Raw genomic sequence first — 25,490 nt, forward strand, 5'->3', positions numbered from 1 at the left:
TGAGAGGCAGAGGTTGTAGTGAGCTGACACCATGTCATTGCACTCCAGGTTGGCGACGAGTGAAACCGTCACACACACACACACACACACACACACACACACGCCATTCACACTGTGGGTAGATTTTAGGGCTGCTGCTGTGCCAAGGGCCGTTGCTGCATCTGATCTTTGCTCACCTTCTCCTCTTGTCTTCTGAATCCTGGGAGCTCCTGTGTCACCGCTTCATCATAGCTGGACACTTGGGGCACAGAGAGCTTAAATAATATGCCCAAGGTCACTGGCCAGAAAACACCAGACTGAATTTGGAAGCTGAATCTGGCCCCTGAGGGCCAGCTGCCTGGCGGAGGGGAGTGGGGCTGTGAAGGGCTTCCTCCTCGCCCAACCCCGCAGCATCCCACTTTTATTGAGTCTGATACGTGCAGCCTTGCAAGGAGCATAATGGAAAACACCCTCGTCAGCCAAGAGCAGTGACTTGTGTGTGTGGCGTAGTCACTGCAGTTGCCCGTCACGTTTTAGTGTAATGCCACATTCTACAAGTACAGAGCTGATCAAAGCAAGCTTCAGACCCTCAAGAAGTTATCATCTAGTGGAAATAAAATCTATACATAAGTGATCATAGTATAAGATAGAAAATCACAATTTTCCTAAGAAAGTCACCCACAGATTACTTTTGAAGTCCCATTTCTGAAATACTGGTAAAAGGTGGGATTACTTTGCTACTTTGTAGCATTTTTCTAGTGAGCCGAAATAGAAATAAACTACTCCAGTCTCAATTAAGAATGCCTCACAATTGTTCAACCTGTTTAAACCAGAAATGTATCCTTACTGCAAAAAAAAAAAAAAAAAAAATCCTATTTTCTCCGGAGATGCGAGTTTTCGACTGTGACTTGTTTTGTTCTAAAAATGTCCCCTATAGACGTTTGAATTCCCTCAGTTGCAAAGGGCTTCAAAACGTCGGGGAGGAGCTTCTGCTTCCCTGAGGCCCTTTTTCCTTTATCCAGAGCGATGCCGTGAGGCCACAGAGGGGACTGGAACCGAGTCAGGTGTGTGGAAGGTGCATGAAGCGTGCAGCCTGCCGAGCCCCAGGTCCGAAACTTAGGCTGCAGGTGGACAAAGTGCTGGCAAGTGCAGCTCCTCAGATGCTTTCAGACAATCCAATAGCTTTTCCCCTTTACTGAATTCCCACGGTATTACCCGCAACAGAAGCGAGGCCTTATGTGTAGAAGGAACTCATTGGGTTATTAACCATATTCCCAGAGTCATGGAAAATTGTTTCCAGGTTTCAACAGCTGCCGGACAGACCTCCCCCAATGTGCTGGTGACAGAATTTCTGGGGTGATTTGGGGGCCTCCTCCCTGCTCTCAGAGGCTGGTGAAGACAGCACTTTCTGACGGGACATTTACGGTCACGGCAGCGTTTCAACACCATGTCCCTTCTCTACGGAGAGACGTAGACGTTTGGGAATAAGATGGGGGCTGCAGCGTGGTGCCCGCGTGAGACCAGGTGCTGAGATGCCAGATCCTCTCTGCCACCTGTGATTACGGCTTCCAGGATTCATCACGGCCTTTCGTTGTCCGCGTCCACCTGCGGTCTTCTGGTGTGTATGCTGCCTGCAGGCCCCCACCGGGGTCTGCACTGCACCTGCCTCAGAGGCATCTCAGGGCCACCCACGGATGTTTGGTAGACAGCCCTTAGAAGCATGAAAGTGTCTCTGTGTTTCTGTGCATCCATGTATCTGCACGTGTGTATATCTGTGTGTTTGTTTCAGTGTGTGTGCATGTGTGTCTGTGTATTGTGTGTATATGTGTGTATGCATGGGCATATGTGTGTGTGCCTGTGTAGTGTGTGTGTGTGTGTGTGTGTGTTGATCATCCTGTTTATGCAGAAACTGAGCCCAGTCCCTTTGAGAAATGGGAAGCTGGTCAAGATGACATCTCAGGTTTTCTATTAATTCTGATTCACTCTTCTGAGATTTACGGAGAAGCAAAGTACAATAGGTCCCGGTGATCATGACAGTCTGGTTATTCAGCCATGTGCAAAATGTTCACCAGTGTCCTCATTTGCAAAAACATAGAACTATTATTTTTTATTTGCTTTGGATATATATACACAAAATGCCGTAAGGAAATTCACGTACCAAAAGCTAAAATAGTCTAAATAGCCAATTAGTTTTTAAATACATTCATTGGTCAGGCTTCTCACTTTTCTTCTTTAAAATATTCAGTTTACTATTGAACAGAAAATGAGTTGGGGAAAATAAGAAACGTTAAAACCAGCTGTTTGGACGTGTACGCTGATGTCCAGCTCAGGAAAGGGAAAGCAGGCTAAGGAACAAGTTTCGTTTGCTGTTGTTTTCATGATGCCTTCTGGTGATTAAACTTACAGTAGCATGCCTTCATGGTGGCAATCGTTTAGTTGTTTTTTTTTTTTTTTTTTTTAAAAAAAAAGACTTTCCTGTGTTATTTACAATGCACATGTTATTCTGGAATAGATATTTGGGGAGGAGAAGTTAATAGCATTTCAGCACAAAATGGCAAGAGTTTGGGGTGGTGGGCAGGAGGCCCTTGAAATGGTGGCGCTGGGTGACCGGGGATGGCGCCCACCGCCGGGCTGGGGATCTCAGGGGTGTCTGAAGAGCAAGAGCGGGAGTGGGGCCCTCCGAGCGGCACAGCCACACACCCGACCGTGGTACCAGCATCAGAGGACCGGAATCAAGGGCGCCGGAGTCACAGGGCACCAGAATCACAGATGGCGGGAAGCCCGGGGCGCCCGAGACGCAGGACGCGCAGGGGAAACGTGTCAGAATCCTCTGAGTTATGCGTCTCCCACAGTGACCGATAATTCCTATGTAGTCTTTGCGGTAAACGCTGTCCCATGACTGCCCACCCTCTCTCAACAATCTGGGTTCGGTTCCACACACACACACACACACACACACACACACACACACACACACACACACACACAACGCTTTTCACTGAGCTTTGGCGGAAATGAGGCTTCGCTGGGGCGGCGCCGTGGCTGTGGGGGCGGCGCCGTGGCTGTGGGGGCGGCGCCGTGGCTGTGGGGGCGGCGCCGTGGCTGTGGGGGCGGCGCCGTGGCTGGGGGGGGCGGCGCCGTGGCTGGGGGGGGCGGCGCCGTGGCTGGGGGGGGCGGCGCCGTGGCTGGGGGGGCGGCGCCGTGGCTGGGGGGGCGGCGCCGTGGCTGGGGGGGCGGCGGGGCCACGGCTCTCAGGAATTTGTCCTTCTCCAGCGCAGGGAAACAGCGCTTCCCGCTGAGCGCGTGGACCAGGCGAAGCCGCGGGAGCGCAGACACGCTGCCGCCCACGTGCGGAACCTGGAACCTCGCGCCGGTTTTCAGCGAACACCACGTGACAGACACAGCCCGGCGCCCCGGAGGCCCCAGGAGCGCGCGTGTAGGAGCTGCGCCCGGACCGGCGCCGAGACCTGCCCCGCCAGATCCCGCAGGTGCCGGGGTGCCGTGGCGGCCACAGCTTCCGTGGAACGCCGCCTGGACAAGGGGAGAGGACGCAGGAGGTCAGAAACGCTGCCTGCCGTAAACACTTACCGTGAAAACAACCTAACGGCTAAGCCGAAGGGAGAACGTGCAAGAAATCTGACGGGCCTGCAGAAGCGGCTGCCTGACGTCGTGGCATCGTGCAATCCTCGTGGCGTGGAAGACCCTGTTAACGACTTTGCAGTATGGCAGCACCAGGGCCCTGGGCACGCACCCTGCGGGATAAACGCACCAGCATTTGCCACCACGAGTCACCTAACCGGCGTGGGCCCGGGACAAGACCAGTTCTAAATTGTCAGAACGCTTTTCTAATTCTCTAAAATGTGTCTCTACGATCTATAGGCCTTAGTCTTGCCTGTTCTTTTCCTGCGCTCCCTCCAGAACACAAATTGATGAACTGGAAGAGCGACGGGTGGTCGAACTCCCTGCACGTTCCCGCTCCTCCCGCCTCCCGCCCTCCTTCCCGTCTTTCTTCCTCCCTCCCTTCGTGCCTTTGCCGATTTTCATGGCATTCGGTGAAACGTGATTGTACCATGAGGCTTCGCTGAAATGGTGAAGCCCGGTCCTTGTCCAGGACAGTCTGTGGCGATTAGCCATGAAGCGAGTTAATTCTTGCATTCATTGAATTATGCAGCAAGCATTCGACCCTGTTACTTTCTTGTCATGGCGCTGGGATGTAGATACGAGGCCGAGAGCACCTGGCAGAGCTCGTCCGCAGGAGGCCGCGCCCACCGGCTGTTCCGCAGGCCTCTGGGTTGTCACCAGGGATGGGCGCCTCACTTTCTTCCCGGCTGTAAATCTTCAGTTAAATTTTCTCTTCAGAACTTTCAGTGTCTCTCGTTTTCAACTCCTTACACATTCATATGCCTCTTATGACTTTCTTAGAAATACTAGAATTTTTTTTCTTTCTTCAGAAATGCTATATTTTTATCCTTTATTCCCAAGAAGACTTGTGTAGAAAAATAACAATCACCCTGCCTCTAGAGACAAAAGATTTAGGTTGGAGTGAGGCCTCCTCATCACCAGGCACCTCTGGGGGTCACAACTTCCAAGCCAGCTTCTTCTGTTAAATATTTGTGGAAGCCTCTACCTTGTATAATTCTTATAAAGAACCATTAAAATAATACTCAGAGCACCATTACAATCAAGTTATAAGTTTTATCATTATTCTATTCATGTTGACCTAGAACTTCAATCTTTATCTTTTTCATCTTTAAATTTTCAAATTATTTTCAGTGCAAAATGTCACATTTTTCATGAAGTAACCTAAAAAAATCACCAGATGAAAATCCCATCAACCTAATTGGAAGTGTCGTGGCACCTTGCCCTTCACTTAAGAGAGTCAGTTCTGCCCCTGAGATAATTATGCTGGGGCTAGCCTGGGTTCTGGTGTTAGACAGCGGTCCTGAAACCTGCCCAGGCCACTTTCCTGGTGTAGACTTCACAAAGCATGCCCACCAGTTGCACAGGCAGGTGAATGGAGGCCTGGAGTTTGAACCATGCGTTTCCTCCTGGCCCTCCCTTTACTGTAAGCAGTTTTCTGTAGTCAGTTTGAGAAAAAATGATGTTTTTAGATGTAGGCAGTTTGAGACCATTTTCAAGCTTTAGCACAGCTTCATTCATGCACACTGCCTATTCCCTAATGTAGAATTATCACATGGAATCCTTAGTAGGCTCCACCTCCCTAACAATGCTGTTTTCTATTGCATGCTAAAGATACTTAGTTGTAAATTTTCCCACAATTTATATAGAAGAAGTCATATTTAAAACGCCAAAGCAACTTTTGAAATTAAATCTTTGTGATTCCTTGTATATAATGAAAGATGTTATGTGTAGTTGCAAAAATAATTAAATTAGGAAAAAAAGGATCTAGAAACATTCATGTCCTCACGGCGGGTGGCACCGTCAGCTGCTCCCGGGGTCAGCCCCACCACCATGCTCAGCTTTGACCTAAGTCTCAGCTTCCTCCAAGGGGATGGAAAGACCCCAGGGTACACAGCCTCTGCCTTTTCCCAGCATTGAGGTCAGAGCTTGACCCGTAACAGGTCCCCATTAAACATTTGCAAAGTGAACGTCACCTCAATCGTTTGGAACAGTAACCACACCAGCGGGTTAAATCGCCGCCTGGCATGGAGGAGCACATTTCAGAGAGAAGTTGTGTTTTGTTTTGTTTAACAGTGAAAAGATCAAAATACCTTTTCTTGGCCATTAACTCACTTTGGTTGAAAACATGAGACTCCACCTCAGCCCTGTGGATTCTGTCACTTTTTTGTGGGCATTTTTCTTTCTTTGTTCTTTGCCTGTTTTGTTGTGTGCTGGTCTCAGTTTTCTGTCTCGCTTCTCACAAGCTTCTTGTGATACTTCTTTAAAAATGGCAATGATAAATCAGTTGTTGAAACTCAGTTTTGCTCTAAGGAATGGCATATTGTCCACATTCCGCATGCTGTATTTGTTGGGAAATTGGAAATTTTCCAGTGCAATTTAGAATTATGATATGCTTTAAAGGTCTTGACTCTCTCAGAAACCCTCCAATTTTTCATCCCCTTGGAATAGTTGAGATGACCTATGGCCGATGTCCATATGACAATGTTAACCCCAGAAAATTAGAAGAGTAGCTAAAAGGAATTCCCATGGGGCCCAGACGGAGAACCTCATGGCTTTCAGAATCAAAGCCTAGAAGCACAGTCTCTGCTGGAGATCTGGTGATGAGTGTCAGCATAGCCAGGCAGCCTGGGAGTGTTAAGAGCTAAAAGCTGGGGCTCTTGCAAAGGGTGATGTCTGCAGTTTAAGTTCAGAGTAAGCCAGCCCTCTAGCTTTCCGGGAAGCCCAAGGCAGTAGGGAAAGCATATTTGGATACATCAAAAAAATAATTGACTATTGAATAGCATGAAGTTTATTGCCTTTATCCGTCATAACAAGCCCTTGGGGGTTGGCGATGTGGGAGAAGAAAACCGTGCTTCCAGCATGGCTGCTGCGATCACGGAAGACACGGGAGAGAGATGGATGCGGCCTCCAGGCAGATGGCGTGCCGAAGGAAGCGGACAGGAGGGAGGTTCTCTGTTGGTCCAGCGGTCACATGTCCTCCTCTGAGCCGAGAACATCTCTTCAATTCTTCTCCCAGATAGATAGCATGGAATTCTACGGATGCTCCCATAACATGCTGGGTGATTTTAATGGGTGTGCCACTTGACGAGGGTATATACAATTCGTATGTTCTTGGTCAGTTAAACACCCAAGAGTGAAGTGATGATTTTCTCTATATTTTTGTCTTTTAATCTAAGTCCTGAAAGCCTGTATTCTATTCCTTTATTATTAGACTCTGATCATTTCTTAGGAAACAATAACTAAGTATTTATTTTGTCAATTTGATGTTTTTCTTTGATACTTTTGCTAGTTCATTGCAGCAAAGAACACCAGTGGGCAATCTGGTAACCACGCGGAATCGGGGCAAGGCCTAAGATGCAGCTGAAAGTACCTGAGGCCTGTGGCTTGGTCAGGGCCAGAAACAGAGAACGGAGGGAGAGGGATTTGTTTTATTCCCGTTGACCCAGGGCGGGGAGGGTTATCCTAACCTAGAAAAGGTTGGAACTTCGTAGGTCTTCCCATGATTCCTGTCTGCTTTCAAGCACAAAGCAAACATGTCTTTCCAAAGAAGAGTTTTGATTGTGGAATCCTGGAATCTTACCATTAGGTGGGACAGCACGGACAGCCCACCTCATAATGCAATGGAGTACGTCAGTGAAGTGGCTTAACTCTTCCTGCTCACAATGTCTCAAAACAGGACCCTCGATCAACATGCTTAAAGGCCACATGGGGTCTTGTCGAAATGCACGTCCACTGCCCCCACTCCAATTTCCTGGACCGAAAACCTGACCACCTGCTTCGTACTAAGATTTCTAGGAAAATCCTATTCACCCTGGAGTCAAGGAGGCCATGGAGCCAGTCAAGCCATTTCACTGTGCATGGCTCTCAGAATGTACTTTGTTGCTGTGAACTGAAGTCTGTTCACAGAAATCCTGCGAATTTCCATCATTAGCTCTCGTTCTGCCCTTTGAGTCTGCCCAGGATAAGTCTTGCCTTGTGTCGGAATTTGCTTGCTGCAGAGATGCAACCCCATGCCTTTAGCAGTCAGGGTGCATGCAGAGGAGCGTAACTGGGAGGGCTCAATGCAGGGGACAGGCAGAGTTACGGGGGAACTCAAGGAGGCCCAAGCGGTGGCAAGACACCCCAGCATTACAGACAGTGGAGGAAGTCACCACCCTCATCACAAGGGATAGGAAGGTATGTGGGGCACAGTGGCAGCCTGGCGAGAGCTGCCCTAGGCAAGGCCTCAGATGCTGCACAATCTTTGGCATGACTGAAGAGGGGAAGGCAAAAACCCACCTCAGCCTCAATTTCTCCCCACACTGATTTCTTGCTAGGGCTCCCTATTGGGAACCCAGTTCTCAAGCCTGGAAGCCAAGGAGCAAAGGGGCCCAGTGGGTTCATGGCCAGGGGCAAAGAGCGGAGACAATAAGGTGGGCACAGACCTGGGTTCACACAGGGAGTCCCAGGTCCTAAAGCCCACGTGATCCATGTGAGCCATATCCCGGGAGTCCCCAGAAAGACGACCCTCCCTCCCACAGCCATCCTGGTTGTCCCCTGTGCGCAAGACCTCGTCCTGTGCTCCGTAACTACGGTTTGATTCTGTATGAGCATCTCTTCTACCTTAAACATATTGGTTTTCATTGAACTCATGGACCTACTTTTTCCTGTGTTACATGACTGTATGATTTTCAGGCCAGGTGTTTTTTATGACTATGTATTGTTAGTATCTTGTGGATATTAAGTGATTAGCATCTACTGAATGTGTGTGTAATGAATAAAATTGAATTAGCTCAGTTACTCCAAGTTCAGCGGATTTCCTAACGAGTCTGATGTGAAGATTCGATTAAACTAAAAAGCTTTCCATGGTATAAAGAAGAGATGCATAAGAAGCCCCTTAATAGTTTCCCAATTAAGCAAAGAGATTATTTGTAGGAGGATTTCCAGCTGTTCTCTCTCTGCAACTGTGAAAGGACAAGGAATTGTGACTTCCTTTGTCTCCACTCGTCCACACTGCGCTTTGAGACTTCATGGCTGCAGAGACCCACAAGCACTCAGGACCTCAAGGGGCCGTACAGATGCTGCCGAGGACACGGGAAGGAGGCAGGTGTGGGCTGAGGACCTGGAGCGGGAGCTGCTGTGGTGAAAACAGTGGCAGCAAGAATACAGACTGTCACGACAACCCAGCCCTGAGGCAGCTCAGTGGCGCCTCCAGGTGGGGCTTTGTCACCTATTGGGGGAAACGTTTGTCCTCCACTTACCGTCTTAATGAATTTCAGCTGAGACACAGATTTGCGCCATAAGGCCTGGCCCAGGGGGATGCCCAGGGTGGCGGGGAGGGTTCTGTCCTCATAACTTCCACTTGCCCCTGCGAAGCCTTCACAGTGGGCAGGCACCTCAGGCAAACACTTCATCTGTGCTTTGCAAACATACCTCAGTCAAGTGCCACGGGCGCTGGCATCCACGCCTCACCATCCTGAGGCTGCTACTGACCAAAGGCCAGAATGGGCGACAGGGAAAGATCATGGACATTGGTAACAGAATTTAAGAACGTGGACTTTGGCATGACCTAGTGGAATGGAGTTTCTTTTTCTAGGGAAGACCAACGGTCTTCTATAGTTTCTTTTAGGCTTCATTAGTCATGAAGGAGTCCTTGTCTAAATAAAAAGGAAGCATTTAGAATTTGTGACTCTTGTGGGTCCAGAGTTGATGAGTTTAAAAGTCCTGTGGTCCTCTGACCTTGTGGTTCCAATGGTCTATGTGATTTATGTGTTCCCGTGGTTGACATGGTCTATGTGCTCCACGTGGTTTATGTAGTGCTACAATCCTGTGGTCCGTGTGGTGCCATATTTTCTGTGATTACTGCAATTGATATGGTCCTGTGTCTAGTGGTCCATGTGGTCCTATGTTTCATGTTGCCTATGTTGTCCTAGGGTCCTCGTGGTCCCTGGGGTCCTATTGTCCATGGGGTCCTGTGGTCCTTGTGACCCACTGGTTCTATGATCCTGTGGTCTATGTGGTCCTGTGGTCTGTGTGGTCCTATGATTCTGTGGTCCATATGGTCCTGTGGTTCATGTGGTCCTGGAATTCCTAGGGTCCTATTGCTCATGCAGTCCTGTGGTCCATGTGGCCAGTGCAGTTCTGGGTCCATGTGGTCCATGTGGTCCATGTGGCCCTTGGGTCCTGTGATCTACGTGGTCCTAGGGTTCCTGTGGTTCTATTATCCATGTGGTCCTGTGGTCTATGGCCCATGTGCTTTGGAGGTTTGCGTGGTCCTTGTAGTCCTTGGGCCCTGGTGTTCTGAGATACATGTGTTCCTCAGGATTTGGGTTCCTTGTTTCTTCAAGAATTATGTTACTGGGGTTTTTGCATCCTAAGGTTCATAAGGTACTATGGTGTTGTGATCTTCATGTTTTGTGGTCCACGTATTCCTGTATCCTGTGATCATGTGGTTCGTGTGGTTCTTGGGTCCTCCCATCCTGAGGTTCATGGGGTCCTGTGGTCTCATTATCTGTATATTTTGTGGTCCATGAGGTCCTGTGTCTTGTGGTCATGTGATCCACATGGTCTCTGTGGTCCTTGGGTCCTTGTATCCTGAGTTGCGTGGGATTCTGTGGGCCTGTGATGGAATTTAATACCAAAACAACAAAGCAGGGTAGATATGAATCCATGGTGTTCCCTTTGGGCTAGAAGCCTTTTGTAGGCAGTGTGCTAAGGTTTCTGTTGTGGGTCAGGAAGCTCCTGGGAATAGTCCTGAAAAGTCGCTGTTGTTTGCAAGAACAGAGGGAACGTTTCACATGACTCATTGTGCTTCAACTTGTGTTTCACTTTGCTTGTTTCTCCTGCAGTCTGAGAAGTTCCTCAAGCCAGATTTTCCTCATTTCTTTAAAAAGCGATTAATTATCCTTAATTACCCTTGACTCCAAGTTGTAGACGAAGTAGCTTGGATCCTTTTACGAATGTAATCGTGCTTTATGCTTTTAAAAGCAATTTTTTGAAGTTAAAACAATTTAAAGTTAGTAGTAGTTCAATGTGGATAGCAATGATGCCCCATCTGTCATTCTCAACAAGTGATGAGGCCAAATTTATAATTTAGTTTCTAAAGTCTAATAATCACCAAATGTTCAACCAGAACCCCTTGGCTACTCCCCTTAAAGCAGAGACATGCAAATACAATTCAACAGAAAATATAAAGGGTTTCCATATTGCCATAACAAAAATCAACTTGTCCTGTTTTTATTCTCAAGAAAGAGTTCTCATCACCTCTCGGCCTTTTGGCTAAGATCCAGTGTAGGGAAGAAGGAGTTCTCTGACATGTCACACACTTCAGTTCCCTCATGTCCTAAACGTCTTTCAAACATACACATGTGCACGTCTGCATGCAAACAGACGTAAAAACATACACCCACATTATGAGTAAAGATAGATAAATTCATGCTGGAATATAGGTTATTCCTCTTGAAGCTGTAGTAATATTAGTAATAGCTATATTAGCAATTGGTGGGGAGATAAGTGTGATATCAGTTAGTCTGGGGAAAAGCTGAGATGTCTTGATTTGTTGCCATTTGGGTTTTTAAACATTGACAGACTGTTTTCAGAGCAGTGGTCTGTTCGCAGAAAACTGAGCAGAAAGTAGAGAGCTCCTATCTATCCCCTGTAACCTCCGCGTTACACACGGTTTCTTCCATCATTAACATCAGCGGCAAATTTATCCTAGTTAGATGAGTCAGTACTAACACATTGTCATTAAATAATGTCCACAGTTTGTATTAGAGTTCATCATTCTGTAGTGTAGCTCTAGGAGTTTTGACAAATGCATAATGTCATGTGTCCACCATTACAATATCATACAGAATAGTTCCTCTGCCCTAAAATATCCCTTTCACCTGTCCCTTCTCTAATATGCTTACATTATATAGATCTGAAATTCAAAATTATATACCTTCTTTTTCTATGAGGAACTTTTAACATTTTTCAAAGTGTAGATCTGCTGGCCAAAAATTTCATCAATATTTGTTTGCCTGAGAAAGTCAGTATTTCTCCTTCATTTCTGAAGGATAATTTCACTGGCCAGAATTCTAGGTTGATGAGTTTTTTTTCTTTTGATATTTTAAATATCATCCTTCACCCTCTTCTTTTTCGTGTGTCTTGTGAAGAGAAGTCTGGTGCTGTCCTTCTCCTGCTCCTCTCCAGATTAGGTGGATTTCCCCACTCTGGATCCTTCCAAGACTTTGACTTTGGCTTTCTGAAGTTTGATTGTGATATGCTTGGGTTTAGTTTTTTGGCATTTATCTTCCTTGGTGTTCTCTGAGCTTCCTATTTTGGTGGTTTGGTATCTGTCATTAACTTTGGAAAATTCTCAGCCAACCATTATTACTTCAAACATTTTTTCTGTTCAATTATCTCTCTCTTCCCCTTCTGGTATTCCTGTTATGCATATGTTACAGCTTTTTAAAGTGTCCTGTAGTTCTTCAACATTCTGTTGTTTTTATTTCTCTTTTCTCCTTTTCAGTTTGGGAAGTTTTTATTGATTCCTTAAGTGAACTGATTCTTCCACTGGCCATATCCGGTCTACTGATGAGCACATCAAAGGTACTTTTTACTTCTATTATACTATTTTTAATGTCTAGCATTTCCTTTGGATTCTTGCTTTGAGTTTCTATTCCTCTGGTTATGTTACCTGCCCATTCTTACATTTTCCATTCCACTTTTTCCATTAGAATCCTTAGTATATTAATTATAGTTGTTTTAAATTCCTAATTTGGTGGCTGGGTGCAGTAGTTCATGCCTGTAATCCTAGCACTTTGGGAGGCCAAGGCAGTGAGATCACCAGAGGCCAGGAGTTAGAGACCAGCTTGGCCAACATGGTGGGACCCTGTCTCTACTAAAATACAAAAGAATTAGCAAGGCAAGTGGTGTGTTCCTGTAATCCCAGCTACTCAGGAGGCTAAAGGAAGACGATCGCTTCATCTTGGGAGGCTGAGGCAAGAGAATCACCTGAACCCAAGAGGCGGAGGTTGCAGTGAGCCTGGGCGACAGAGCGGGCTCTGTCTCAAAAAATTATAAATAAATAAATTCCTAATTTGATAATTTGGAAATCTGTGTAGTATCTGAATCTGGTTCTGATGCTGCTTCGTCTCTTCCAGCTGTGTTTTCTGCCTTGTAGCATGCTTTGGAAATTTTTGTTGAAAGCTAGACATGATGTGCTGGATTGCAGTAATAGAGGTAAATAGGCCTTTGGTGTCAGGCTGCATGCTGAGCTGCTGAGGAGTCCGTGAGGCTGTGCTTGCTATGGTAGCCGCAAGGCTCAGAAGCGGAAGTGTCCCTTGGTGTTCTTGTCTTTATCTCCCCTTTTGTCCTCGAATTTCCTTAGAGACTTCTTAATATGGTCTGAGATGTGCAGCTCTTTCCATTGTAGTCCCCTGTTATGATACAAAAGCCCTGTTGATGCAGTGCTGAGACGTGGGGAAGGGAGGCAGCTCATGACCTCTGATTAGGTCTCCATCATCCAATGAGCCTTTGTCCTTAGACTACGGTCTTGGCCAGTGCCTCTTACACCCTCCCCTTTTTAGGTGGTGAAAGCTGGTGGGAACTGGAGTTGGGTATTTTTCTTCACCCAGTGGACTTGGTTCTGATGCAGCCCCAGTAGGTTGGACTCTGGTGAAATCGTTTCCCTGGAGGGCAGAGGCCTTGTGAGATAGAGTGTTTTGAGCCCTGATACCCAGCACCTGCTGGAAGCACAAGGGAATTTTTCTCTGATCTTCACCCAAAGAGCCTGGTGTGGCTCCTTGAGGTCAAACTCAGGACAGTTGTGGTCAGAAAAAGGATTTTCTATTTCAAGCTCGCTGATAAGGTTTGGCTGTATCCACACCCAAATCTCATCTTGGATTGTAGTTTCCATAATCCCAGTGTGTAGTGGGAGGGACCAGGTGGGAGGTAATTAATCATGGGGCAGTTGATAGCGAATGAGTTCTTGGAAAACTGGAGGTTTTATGAGGGGCTTTTTGCCCTTTTGCTTGGCACTTCTCCTTGCTGGCACCATGTGAGGAAGGATGTGTTTGCTTCCCCTTCCTGAAGCATCTCCAACCCTGATGAACTGTGAGTCAATTAAACCTCCTTTCTTTGTAAATTACCCAGGTCTGAGTATGTTTTTATTAGTACTGTGAGAACAGACTAATACACTCAGCCACCATTGGTCTCAGCAGCTAGGTGATCACCCTCTAAGTATTCCTGCCAGTGCTGGCTTCTGCTGCTGTGAGCTGTGCTCTCCGCATCAACCTGCCTGTCTCTCTAGTTTTGGGGCAGCAGTACACCCTCTGAAGAGCTCCTGACCCTCTGTTTGTTCAGATTCTTCTTTGTGATGTGAATCATGATGGCCAAGCTCTCTGCATGTGGAGCAGAAACCAGGAATGTGCTGGTTTTCCTATTCCTGGATACCCTGCATTTCAAAACATGCATTTCAAAACATGCATTTCAAAACATTTGCTAGTATTAGTTTCTCCACTTCCAAATTTTTGAAAGATACAGTTTAATAAACAGTTGGTCCATCATTGACTTTGTGCATTGTAATATATAATTTATTAGTGTAGACATTATAATTTCCTAAATATTTGCACTGTCTTCAAGATCTTAACCATCATCAGATATATTTACTAAGTTTTAGGTTATTCCCTGCAGACTTTTGTCAGTCTTAATATTGCCAAACATATGGAAGCATTTTTAAACACATAGATCCAGTTTCTGAGTCTGCAAATAATGAATAATGTGGGAGACTGGGTGGACTCATTTTCTTCCAAGACTCTCTAAACTAGATTATCCCTTTCAAATGCTCTTCATGACTCTCTTGCTGCTGATCAAAAAGAAACACGAAAGTGAGCACTTTCTTTTTTTTTCTATTTTTTTTTATTGCATTTTACGTTTTGGGGTACATGTGAAGAACATGCAAGATTGTTGCATAGGTGCATACGTGGCAGTGTGATTTGCTGCCTTCCTCCCCTTCACCTATATCTGGCATTTCTCCCCATGATATCTGTCTCCAACTCCCCACCTCCCTCTATCCCTCCCCTATTTTCCCTCAACAGACCCCAGTGTGTGATACTCCCCTCCCTGTGTCCATGTGTTCTCATTGTTTGACACTTGCCTATGAGTGAGAACATGCGATGTTTGATTTTCTGTTCTTGTGTCAGTTTGCTGAGAATGATGGTTTCCAGGTTCATCCATGTCCCTACAAAGAACACAAACTCGTCGTTTTTGATGGCTGCATAATATTCCATGGTGTCTATGTGCCACATTTTCCCTGTCCAGTCTATCATCGATGGGCATTTGGGTTGGTTCCAGGTCTTTGCTATTGTAAACTGTGCTGCAATGAACATTCATGTGCATGTGTCCTTATAGTAGAACAATTTATAATCCTTTGGATATATACCCAGTAATGGGATTGCTGGGTCAAATGGAATTTCTATTTCTAGATCCTTGAGGAATCACCACACTGTCTTCCACAATGGTTGAACTAATTTACACTCCCACCAACAGTGTAAAAGTGTTCCTATTTCTCCACATCCTCTCCAGCATCTGTTGTCTCCAGATTTTTTAATGATCGCCATTCTAACTGGCATGAGATGGTTTCTCACATCTTTATTTTTGCCTTCATTTCATTGTTTATCCAGTCAACATTTAAGAGACAGTTGTTCAGTTTCCATGAAGCTGTGTCGTTCTGAGTTAATGTCTGAATTCTGAGTTCTAACTTGATTGTACTGTGGTCTGAGAGACTGTTTGTTATGATTTCCGTTCTTTTGCATTTGCTGAGGAGTGATTTACTTCCAATTATGTGGTCAATTTTAGAGTAGGTGCGATGTGGTGCTGAGAATGTATATTCTGTGGATTTGGGGTGGAGAGTTCTGTAAATGTCTATTAGGTTTGCTTGGTCCAGGTCTGAGTTCAAGTCCTGGATATCCTTGTTAATTTTCTGTCTCGTTGATCTGTCTAATATTGACAATGGGGTGTTGAAGTCTCCCACTATTATTTTGTGGGAGACTAAGTCTCTTTGTTAGTCATTAAGAACTTGCCTTATGTATCTGGGTGCTCCTGTATTGGGTGCATATATATTTAGGATCGTTAGCTATTCTTGTTGCATTGATCCTTTTACCATTATGTAATGTCCTTCTTTGTCTCTTTTGATCTTTGTTGGTTTAAAGTCTATTTTATCAGAGACTAGAATTGCAACTCCTGCTTTTTTTTTGCTCTCCATTTGCTTGGTAAATCTTCCTCCATCCCTTTATTTTCAGCCTTTTTGTATCCTTGCATGTGAGGTGGGTTTCCTGGATACAGCACACCGATGGGTTTTGGCTTTTTATCCAATTTGCCAGTCTGTGTCTTTTGACTGCAGCATTTAGCCCATTTACATTTAGGGTTAATATTGTTATGTGTGAATTTGATCCTGCCATTTTGATGCTAGCTGGTTGTTTTGTCCATTAGTTCATGCAGTTTCTTCATTGTGTGGATGCTCTTTACCATTTGTTATGTTTTTGGAGTGGCTGGTACTGGTTGTTCCTTTCTATGTTTAGTGCCTCTTTCAGGAGCTCTTGTAAAGCAGGTCTGGTGGTGATGAAATCTCTGAGTACTTGCTTGTTCGCAAAGGATTTTATTTTTCCTTCACTTATGAAGCTTAGTTTGGCTGGATATGAAATTCTGGGTTGAAAGTTCTTTTCTTTAAGGTTGTTGAACACTGGCCCCCACTTTCTTCTGCCTTGTAGGGTTTCTGCTGAGAGATCTGCTGTGTCTGATGGGCTTCCTTTTGTGGGTAACCAGAACTTTCTCTCTGGCTGACCGTAGCATTTTCTCTTTCATTTCAACCCTGGTGAATCTGACAATTATGTGCCTTGGGGTTGCTCTTCTTGAGGAATATCTTTGTGGTGTTCTCTGTATTTCCTGGACTTGAATATTGGCCTGCCTTTCTAGGTTGGGGAAGATTTCCTGGATAATATCCTGAAGAGTATTTTCCAGCTTAGATTTATTCTCTCTGTCACATTCAGGTACTCCTATCAAATGTAGGTTAGGTCTTTTCACATAGTCCCATATTTCTTGGAGACTTTGATCATTCCTTTTTACCCTTTTTTCTCTAATCTTGCCTTCTCGTTTTATTTCATTGAGTTGATTTTTGACCTCTGATATCCTTTCTTCTGCTTGGTCAATTTGGCTGTTGAAACTTGTGTATGCTTCACAAAGTTCTCGTGTTGTATTTTTCAGCTCCATCAGTTCACTTATATTCCTCTCTAAGTTGTTTATTCTCATTAGCATTTCATCAAATCTTTTTTCAAGGTTCTTAGTTTCTTTGCATTGGGTTAGAACATTTTCTTTTAGCTCACAGAAGTTTCTTATTACCCACCTTCTGAAACCTGATTCTGTCGATTCATCACACTCATTTTCCATCCAGTCTTGTTCCCTTGCTGGTGAGGAGTTGTGATCCCTCGTAGGAGGAGAGGCGTTCTGGTTTCGGGTGTTTTCATTCTTTTTGCACTGGTTTCTTCCCATTTTTCTGGATTTGTCCACCTGTCATCTTTGTAGTTGTTGACTTTCAAATTGGGTCTCTGAGTGGTTGTCCAGTTTGCTGATGATGAAGTTATTTCTTTCTGTTTCTTAGTTTTCCCCTTTTTAATGAGATGAATGGGCAACTCTGCCTTCCCAGAGCTCCAATCGCCAGCTAAAACAGTGCCCAGACCCGTTTATTTTGTATGGAGAACTGCCGCGCCGGGACGCTGGCAAAACAGCCGCCCTGGCGACCCGTGGGGCTCCTCCGCCTGGGAATCTCCTGGTCTGTGTGCAATAAAAATCCATCTGGAAATGCGGCATCCACTCACCCTCTGCACTTTCACTGGGAGCTGCAATCCTGAGCTGCTCCTAATCGGCCATCTTGAATCCCTCTCCCAAAAGTGAGCACTTTCTAAAAAAAAAAAAAAAAATGACGTTTAGCTTTTATTTCAAAAAATGAGATATTTATTTGGAAAATGCTTATGTGTGTAAAATGGTTCCATAATAAGGGAGGACAGATTAACTAAGTGCAAATTTAATAAGTACAGATCATGTGCCAAGACCCTATAAATTATTGGAGGTGCACAGGCGAGTCTGTTTGTGTCTGCAGGGAACTCATGGCCTGCTGGAGTGGTGTAGAGCACGTTCTCTGACCTCTGGTGATTAAGGTCCCTGATTTTTCACTATGAAGGTAAGCCTTGTCAGTCACGTCCACTTTGGAAGGAAAAGACCCTCCATGCTGGAGGAGAAACAAATTGCTAACTCCAGGACTGCAATTAGAAAACCAATAACCAAAATGGTTAAGTCTTATGGTGAGAAAACCCCTGGAGTCATCTTGTTTACCACCCCATCATAAAATAAGAAAGTGATGTCTGGAATAATTGAATAGTTCAGGGGAAAAGACAGGCTGAGTGATGGGCAGGCTGGCTTCTGTCCCTCTCTGTCTGGCCTCTGCCTCCCTGAAAACTTTCTGGGGATGGCTCTAGGGAGCTCAGGGACTGTGGGTCTATTGCTGCCTGCTCTGCCCTGCAGCTGGTTCCTTCCTCACTGATACTGAAGGACACGCAGTGGTGACAGGCACGGCTGAGCAGGTGATGCACATCTCAGCAAATGTGTTACTCAGTATCACTGCTCTTGTGCTTAAATAATAAGAATTTTAGCAGGTTTCAACCTCTTCACAAGGCAAGGGTTGATCATAGAGCAGACACTGGCAAATTTCAAGCAAGAAGCCATTTCCAATTTGGGTTTAGAGTTTCAACTTAATTGTCACAGGACATAACTGAATCTCTGAAAGAAGTAGATGCTTTTGTTCTGACTTGTATGTTTGTTGAATAAAAGCTTTTTTATGTAGGTGTTGCATCTGACTCCCACACCAAAAAGTTGCTTAGGGCAGACCAACAGGTGCCCCGGCCTTTGCCGTCCTCTAGATACTTCATGTGTCTCATTCCGAACCTGGTTTTATGAAACTCGAATTTTCTTTTCTTTATAGATGAAGTATTAATAGATTCCAGAAAAATTTCAAGCAATTGAAAAGACTAAAAATAAAGTGGTGATTTAGTTTTCAGGCTTTAAATTTCTGTTAAAAACTATGCTTGCATTCTAGCATTTGGCTTGTATAATGAGTATAGTGAAATTTCTAGTTATAACATAAAATTCCTCCAAAATTCAAAACACAGCTACTGCACAGTTTTGCTAAATTTCCCTTTGCTATTTTTTTCAAGCTAGTTCTACAGTGATATCATAGTTATTCAGAGAGACAATCAGACCAAGTGTAGTTTCCCATGAATGGAGCGTAGTCGGGAGCAGCTGCTGTGTCTAACTCTGGAGTGTGTGCTCCTCAGAGCCTGGATTCTCAGCTCAGAAGCGCAATCAACGGCGTCTAAATAGAGTCCTAACGAACTGGGACTTCCTGCGTCAAATGACTTTGTTTAAAGTTGTTTTGCTTCTACCCCGCCTTCTTAATCAAGTTAACGCTGTGGGTATTTTGGGCTATGTGAGCATGTGGCTGTGAATAGATATAAAATCTTCCAGTTTTCAAAGAGTTTTGTTTCTTTGTGAGTGTCTTCATGATAGTCACCAAGCACGCTTGAAAGGAATAATTTGGCTTCTAGAGGTTCATAAAGGCTGTCTCAGAATAGACTGTGTCCATCCAGCTTCCCACCTTGTGAGAAATCTCACTCAAGGACAGTAACACCCCATTGATCTGGTGCTTCTCTACGAATCAAGTGTTTCTGATGAGTAAAAATTTCCAAAAAATTATAATATTCTTTAAGTATAAGCAACATTTTGAATTAAACATTTTAAAATAAAATCAATCTTTATTTTCTTGCTTTAGGAAAAATACTATTTTGATCAAAATCTAAATATTTCTGTGTAACTCTAGTGAGATTCTAATCACTAATAATAACCCTGGAGTGGCGGCCCATGGTGAAGGCCACAGACCCAGCCCCTGTCCGGCTCCCACTGGGATTCCGGCCCTCTCTTCTCTGCCACTGAACTACCGCAGCTGCCAGCTTGTTTCTCATAGGAAGGACCCTCCTTCTGCTACTCTGCCATTTAGGAAAATTGAGAGGAAATGCAGCTGTTTAATGGGTAATTTTCACCTTACAGAAAAGATGATGACTATATTTTCTTTAGCCAACTTGGAAACTAATACTATATTTTCCAAAAAAACTGGCCTTGCCTGATTTGAGACTACCAAAGAACTGAAGCATTTTTCAAACAAATATACTCCAGAAAGAATGATCCCAGACACAGTGTTTCAGGGTTGCCCACTGGTTGGCCCCTTACAGACCATCCCCAGAATGAGAATGGAACAGAAGCAAACGTGTCCTGCGTTAGAGTTTCAGGCAAGGGAGGGAATGGCTCTCTCCTGATTCCAGTTCTGGAACTGCTCTTCGTCACACTGTTGGTTTAAATACAGTCTATTTTTCTTTAACAGTTTTGCTATCTGGTATGCATATATAAATAAAATGAAATCTCCGTCTGTTAGTTAACATTTAAAAATACATGGAAATAGCTGGGTAGATTTTTGCTAAATTAGGATTGTGAATTTCGGGTGTTATGACTAAAAAAGCTGTCCATGTCTAAGTCTCAGCCTCACTCTGAAGAGGCATGGGATGCCCCACAAAGAGCCTGCCAGTCATCCTCCTGGGAGGCTGGGACAAGCACGTGGTCCTCACACTCTCAGGAAGACATGCCATATCCAGCAAGATATGAATGCAGAAAATAAGCACTTTCCAGTGTCATCCCCAAGTGGAAAGCCACCAGCACAGACCTTCCACACTGCAGGCATCGATTTCCAGCTGCACCACGCCACACCTAGGCAATTCAGAGCAGCAAATTCCAGAACACAGTCCAGGCTTCTTAGTAGAACACAGTCGAGGCTCCTTAGCTGAGTTTCTCAGCCCTGCCGTCTGGAAGTCTGGATCCCACCAACACTTCTAAGACATTTCTCAATGCCATTGACATTGCTAAGCTTTTCTTTATAGTTCTTCTACACCCTACCTGGTCAATCACATTTAATTCCTGGGTCTTTCCTGACCCCATCCACTCCTTTCTACTTTGATGTGTCCTTGCTTTCATTTTCTATTTCAGATGCCACTTTTTCTGCAAAGTACTCCCTTTTCCCCCACTTATCCCAGCAACAGTAACATCTTTATTATGTGATTGCTGTCCGTTTTTAACAACACCCATCTTTTTCACCCTGTCTTATAGCCATTTGTCAATCTGCCCTCTCCTTATTCCAATAAGCTCGTAGATTTCAGGAGTCTTTCAAAAGGTCCCACTGGCCATTGTAGCTATGCCTATATAGCTTCCAGTGCACAGATGCACTTAAATTTGGAAATTATTTCTTCTTGTAGTCTAGCTGGTCGATGACAGGGTCACTGGACATAACTGTGACCTATGCCAACAGTTGCCATCCAAGTAAAAATTTATTTTAGATTTAAAATTATTTTAAAATGTTAAATGTTAAAAATACTTAATAGTATATATTTATGAAACTACCTAATAAATTCTAGATTTTTCTCTGTTAGGCAGATGCTCTTATCCTAGAGCTTATTCCACTTCCTGAAGATCTAGGTGCCACTGATTGGCCTGAACCTAAGCTTAGTAAAGATAATTGATCTCCACATTCCTCAGAAAGGCTCCGTCATACTCAGTAAACTTTCTGTAATGTGTTGATGTGTGGACTGAATCACAGAACAGCTCTACTGTCTCCATTCTCTGTTTAAAATGATAGAATGTGGCAGTGTCCCGTGGCTCACGCCTCTAATCTCAACATTTTGGGAGGCCAAGGCAGGAGGACCGCTTGAGCCCAGGAGTTTGAAACCAGCCTGTGCAACTTTAGGGAGACCCACATCTCTACAAAATAAATAGATAAATGGAGTTCTACATTTTTATGCAAAACTCAAGACTTTTCCATATTCAAAGACAGTTTTGCAGAACATAAAAATATGATTATTAAGTTGAATATAAATTTCATTTTTATGTCCCAAAGCACCTAGCCGGTGCTTTTTATGGAAAATAGGCATTTAATATTTATTAACATCTTTGTTTAGTTAAACATACTAAGCTAAATAGATGAATGTAATGAGAATAAGAATGAAAGGCAAACTCTGGGGAGAAACCGAATGCTTAGACTGTGAAGATGGAGGCAGGTCAGCTGATGGCAGCTGAAGCTCCCGGACAGTGCATCCATCTGTTGAACTTCCATGGAAAGACCCTTTGGCTTGAAGCTTCTCAACTTGCTGGACATGAAGTCAGACTCCATCTAAATTTCTACTTATTCATTTACTTTTTGAGGCAGAGTCTCACCCTGTCATCCAGGCTGGAGTGCAGTGGTGTGATCTCAGCTCACTGCAACCTCCGCCTCCTGGGTTCAAGCAATTCTCCTGCCTCAGCCTCCTGAGTAGCTGGGATTATAGGCATGTGCCACATGCCTGGATAATTTTGGTATTTTTAGTAGAGACGGGGTTTCACCATGTTGGCCAGGCTGGTCTTAAACTCCTGATCTCATGATCCACCTGCTTTGGCCTCCCAAAATGCTGGGATTACAGGCATGAGCCACCGCACCCAGCCCAATCTAAACTTCCAGAAGCACTAATTTTAGAGTCAACAGGTTGAGTGTCAGATTTTCATTCTACTACTTCCCAATTGAGTAAACGTAAGAACGGTGCCCATTCTCCTGAGCCTCGGCTTCCCCGGCTGCAGGGCAGGACACTTCTGAACGTAGGAACAATTCTACATTTAAAGAGCAGAGAGGCCGGGCGTGGTGGCTCAAGCCTGTAATCCCAGCACTTTGGGAGGCTGAGGCGGGTGGATCACAAGGTAAAGAGATCAAGACCATCCTGGTCAACATGGTGAAACCCCGTCTCTACTAAAAATACAAAAAATTAGCTGGGCACGGTGGTGCGTGCCTGTAATCCCAGCTACTCAGGAGGCTGAGGCAGGAGAATTGCCTGAACCCAGGAGGCGGAGGTTGCGGTGAGCCGAGATCGCGCCATTGCACTCCAGCCTGGGTAACAAGAGCGAAATTCCGTCTTAATAATAAAAAAAAAAAAAAAAAAAAAGAGCAGAGAGTCTATCTGACTGTGGGCACGTACGAGTAAACAGTGAGGAAAGCATTAGCAATGGGACAGGAAACAGAGGAAGCTATAGTCAGTTCTACCCAATCTTTCAGTAAATGATTCACCAATGTTGACACAAGCTGCGTCTTGGAGATGAGTTAGGTGGAGGAGTGGCATGAAAAGGAGAGTAGGGAGGAGAGGACCTGGCAGGACCCGAAAAGATGGAAGCAGCGTGAGCAACGTGCTTCCCCAGAGGGGCCCCTGCAGATCCACTGAGACTCCTAGCAATGCACGCTGACAGGCATGAGGGACATGGGCAGGGTCTGGACTCCTGTTGTTTTCAAGGGGAATCACTGAGGGCTCTAAGCGAAGAGAAAACAGGAACAGGATCATCTTTCACTCAGGAGACATAATGCTGGCTGTAGTGTGGAGGGTGGATGTTTCTGTCAGTTTAATTCACTATTACCTAGACTTCGCACCTGGAAAATTGTAGGTAATTGTTCTTTGAATGATATAAAACCAATTGCAGAAGCAATTGCCATGGGCCTGGCGAGAGATGATGAGCATCTGAACTGAGGCTTGGCATCAGACCTAGAGATGAGGCCAGGGTCTGTAGGACTCAGGATCTTTTTGTTCACTGCTGCCTCTCAGGCACTCAGAACAGCGCCTGCCACTGAGGTGTTCCCTCAACGTCAAGGAACAAATTAGTATATTCCATAGGCGAGTCCCATACACAATACACACGCTGACTTTGCAATCCTTTATGCCGTCGTTTTCTTTTTGTCTTCTGAGGTGAGGTGATTACAGAATGAAGTAGAATCCATCTCCTGGGTGCCCACCTCGAGGTGGTGGATGAACTTGACTTTTCTGACTCCAGACAGATCCACGGTGGTGACAAAAGATTCCTTCAATGATCCTCACTCACCGAGACTCCCCCTGGCTCCCTAAGAAAAAAGCCCTATAGTACTTGATTATTAGGCAGGATTCAATTTAATTTCTTCTTTTCTTTTCTTTTTTTTTTTTGAGACAATGTCTCTGTCACCAGGCTGGAGTGCAGTGGCAGGATCTTGGCTCACTGCAACCTCTGCCTCTTGGGTTCAAGCAGTTCTCCTGCCTCAGCCTCCCGAGTAGCTGGGACTACAGTCGAGTGCGATCACAGCTAATTTTTGTATTTTTAGTAGAGATGGGGGTTTCACCATGTTGGCCAGGTTGGTCTCTATCTCCTGACCTCCTAATCCGCCTGCCTCGGTCTCCCAAAGTGCTGGGATTACAGACGGGAGCCACGGCTCCCGGCCTCAATTTAATTTTTCTAAAGAGTCCTGGATTGTCAAAGAATCTCCCGTGTGTGATTTTGCACATGTTCTGACCGCCAAGCACCGACGGAGGCCACGGTCTTCACCTGTGGGGCCAAGTGTCTTCCGTTTCACCCTCAGGCACTTAGCAAGCTGCATCCGAAGACCCGGTCGGCATTTTAATTTGCATTTTTTCTACATACCCCAGAGCAGAATTAGTTTCCTTTGGGAATTTGCATGTCCAGATACGATGTGACACTGTAAGGACAATTAGTGAGAGTTTGTGTTGTTTCGCTACGGGATATTCGATAAGACGCCGCGCAGAAAGACCCAGAACTCGGTGAAATTCTGTCTCTCACGTTTTAAGTTGGGTAGATGAGAGAGAGCCTCAGATGAGAAGCTCTCGGGGAAGCTTTCCGTGAAGAGGGCTGCGGAGTGCAGGGAGGTCTGGAGAAGGGGTAGCGACAAGGAACCCGACGGGGCCGCAGCATGGAACCTGACGGCACAGAACCGGAACCTGACAGCACAGAACCGGAACCCGATGGCACAGAACCCGACGGCATGGACCCGGAACCTGACAGCATGGAACCGGAACCCGACGGCACAGAACCGGAACCCGATGGCACAGAAACTGATGGCATGGACCCGGAACCTGACAGCATGGAACCGGAACCTGACGGCACAGAACCGGAACCCGATGGCACAGAACCGGACGGCATGGACCCAGAACCTGACAGCACGGAACCGGAACCCGACGGCACAGAACCGGAACCTGAAGGTACAGAACCGGAACCTGAAGGTACAGAACCGGAACCTGACGGCACAGAAACTGATGGCACAGAAACTGACGGCATGGACCCGGAACCTCACAGCATGGACCCGGAACCTGACGGCACGGAACCGGAACCCGATGGCACAGAAACCGATGGCATGGACCCGGAACCTGACGGCACAGAACCGGAACCCGATGGCACAGAACCGGAACCCGATGGCACAGAACCCGACGGCATGGACCCGGAACCTGACAGCACGGAACCGGAACCTCACGGCACAGAACCAGAACCTGACAGCACAGAACCGTAGGCACAGAACCAGAACCTGATGGCACAGAACTTGCATGGAACCCCACAGCACGGAAACAAATGACACGGAACCGGAACCTGACGGCACAGAACCCTACGGCACGGAACCAGAACCCAACGGCACGGAACCGGAACCCGACTGCACGGAACCAGAACCTGATGGCACAGAACCCTGCGGCACCGAACCGGAACCCAGCGGCACGGAACCTGCGCAGCACGGACGTCAGCACGGAACACGAAGGGTTGGAACCCAGGACACGCAGGAGGAGACTGAGCAGGAGCTCAGGCGGGAGAACCTACCTTGTCCTGGACAAGGGCATCGTCTCTCGCTGTGGACGAAGACGTGGCTTTAACTCCTGCGTTTGCAGTGAGAAGCCCAGGGGCCGGGCCCACTGGACTCTGAGTGAGGTGTGGCTGTC

The sequence above is a fragment of the Aotus nancymaae genome, unplaced genomic scaffold (assembly GCF_030222135.1).
Source record: "Aotus nancymaae isolate 86718 unplaced genomic scaffold, 86718_ANA_hifiasm-v0.15.2.pri h1tg000057l, whole genome shotgun sequence".
Taxonomy (NCBI): domain Eukaryota; kingdom Metazoa; phylum Chordata; class Mammalia; order Primates; family Aotidae; genus Aotus; species Aotus nancymaae.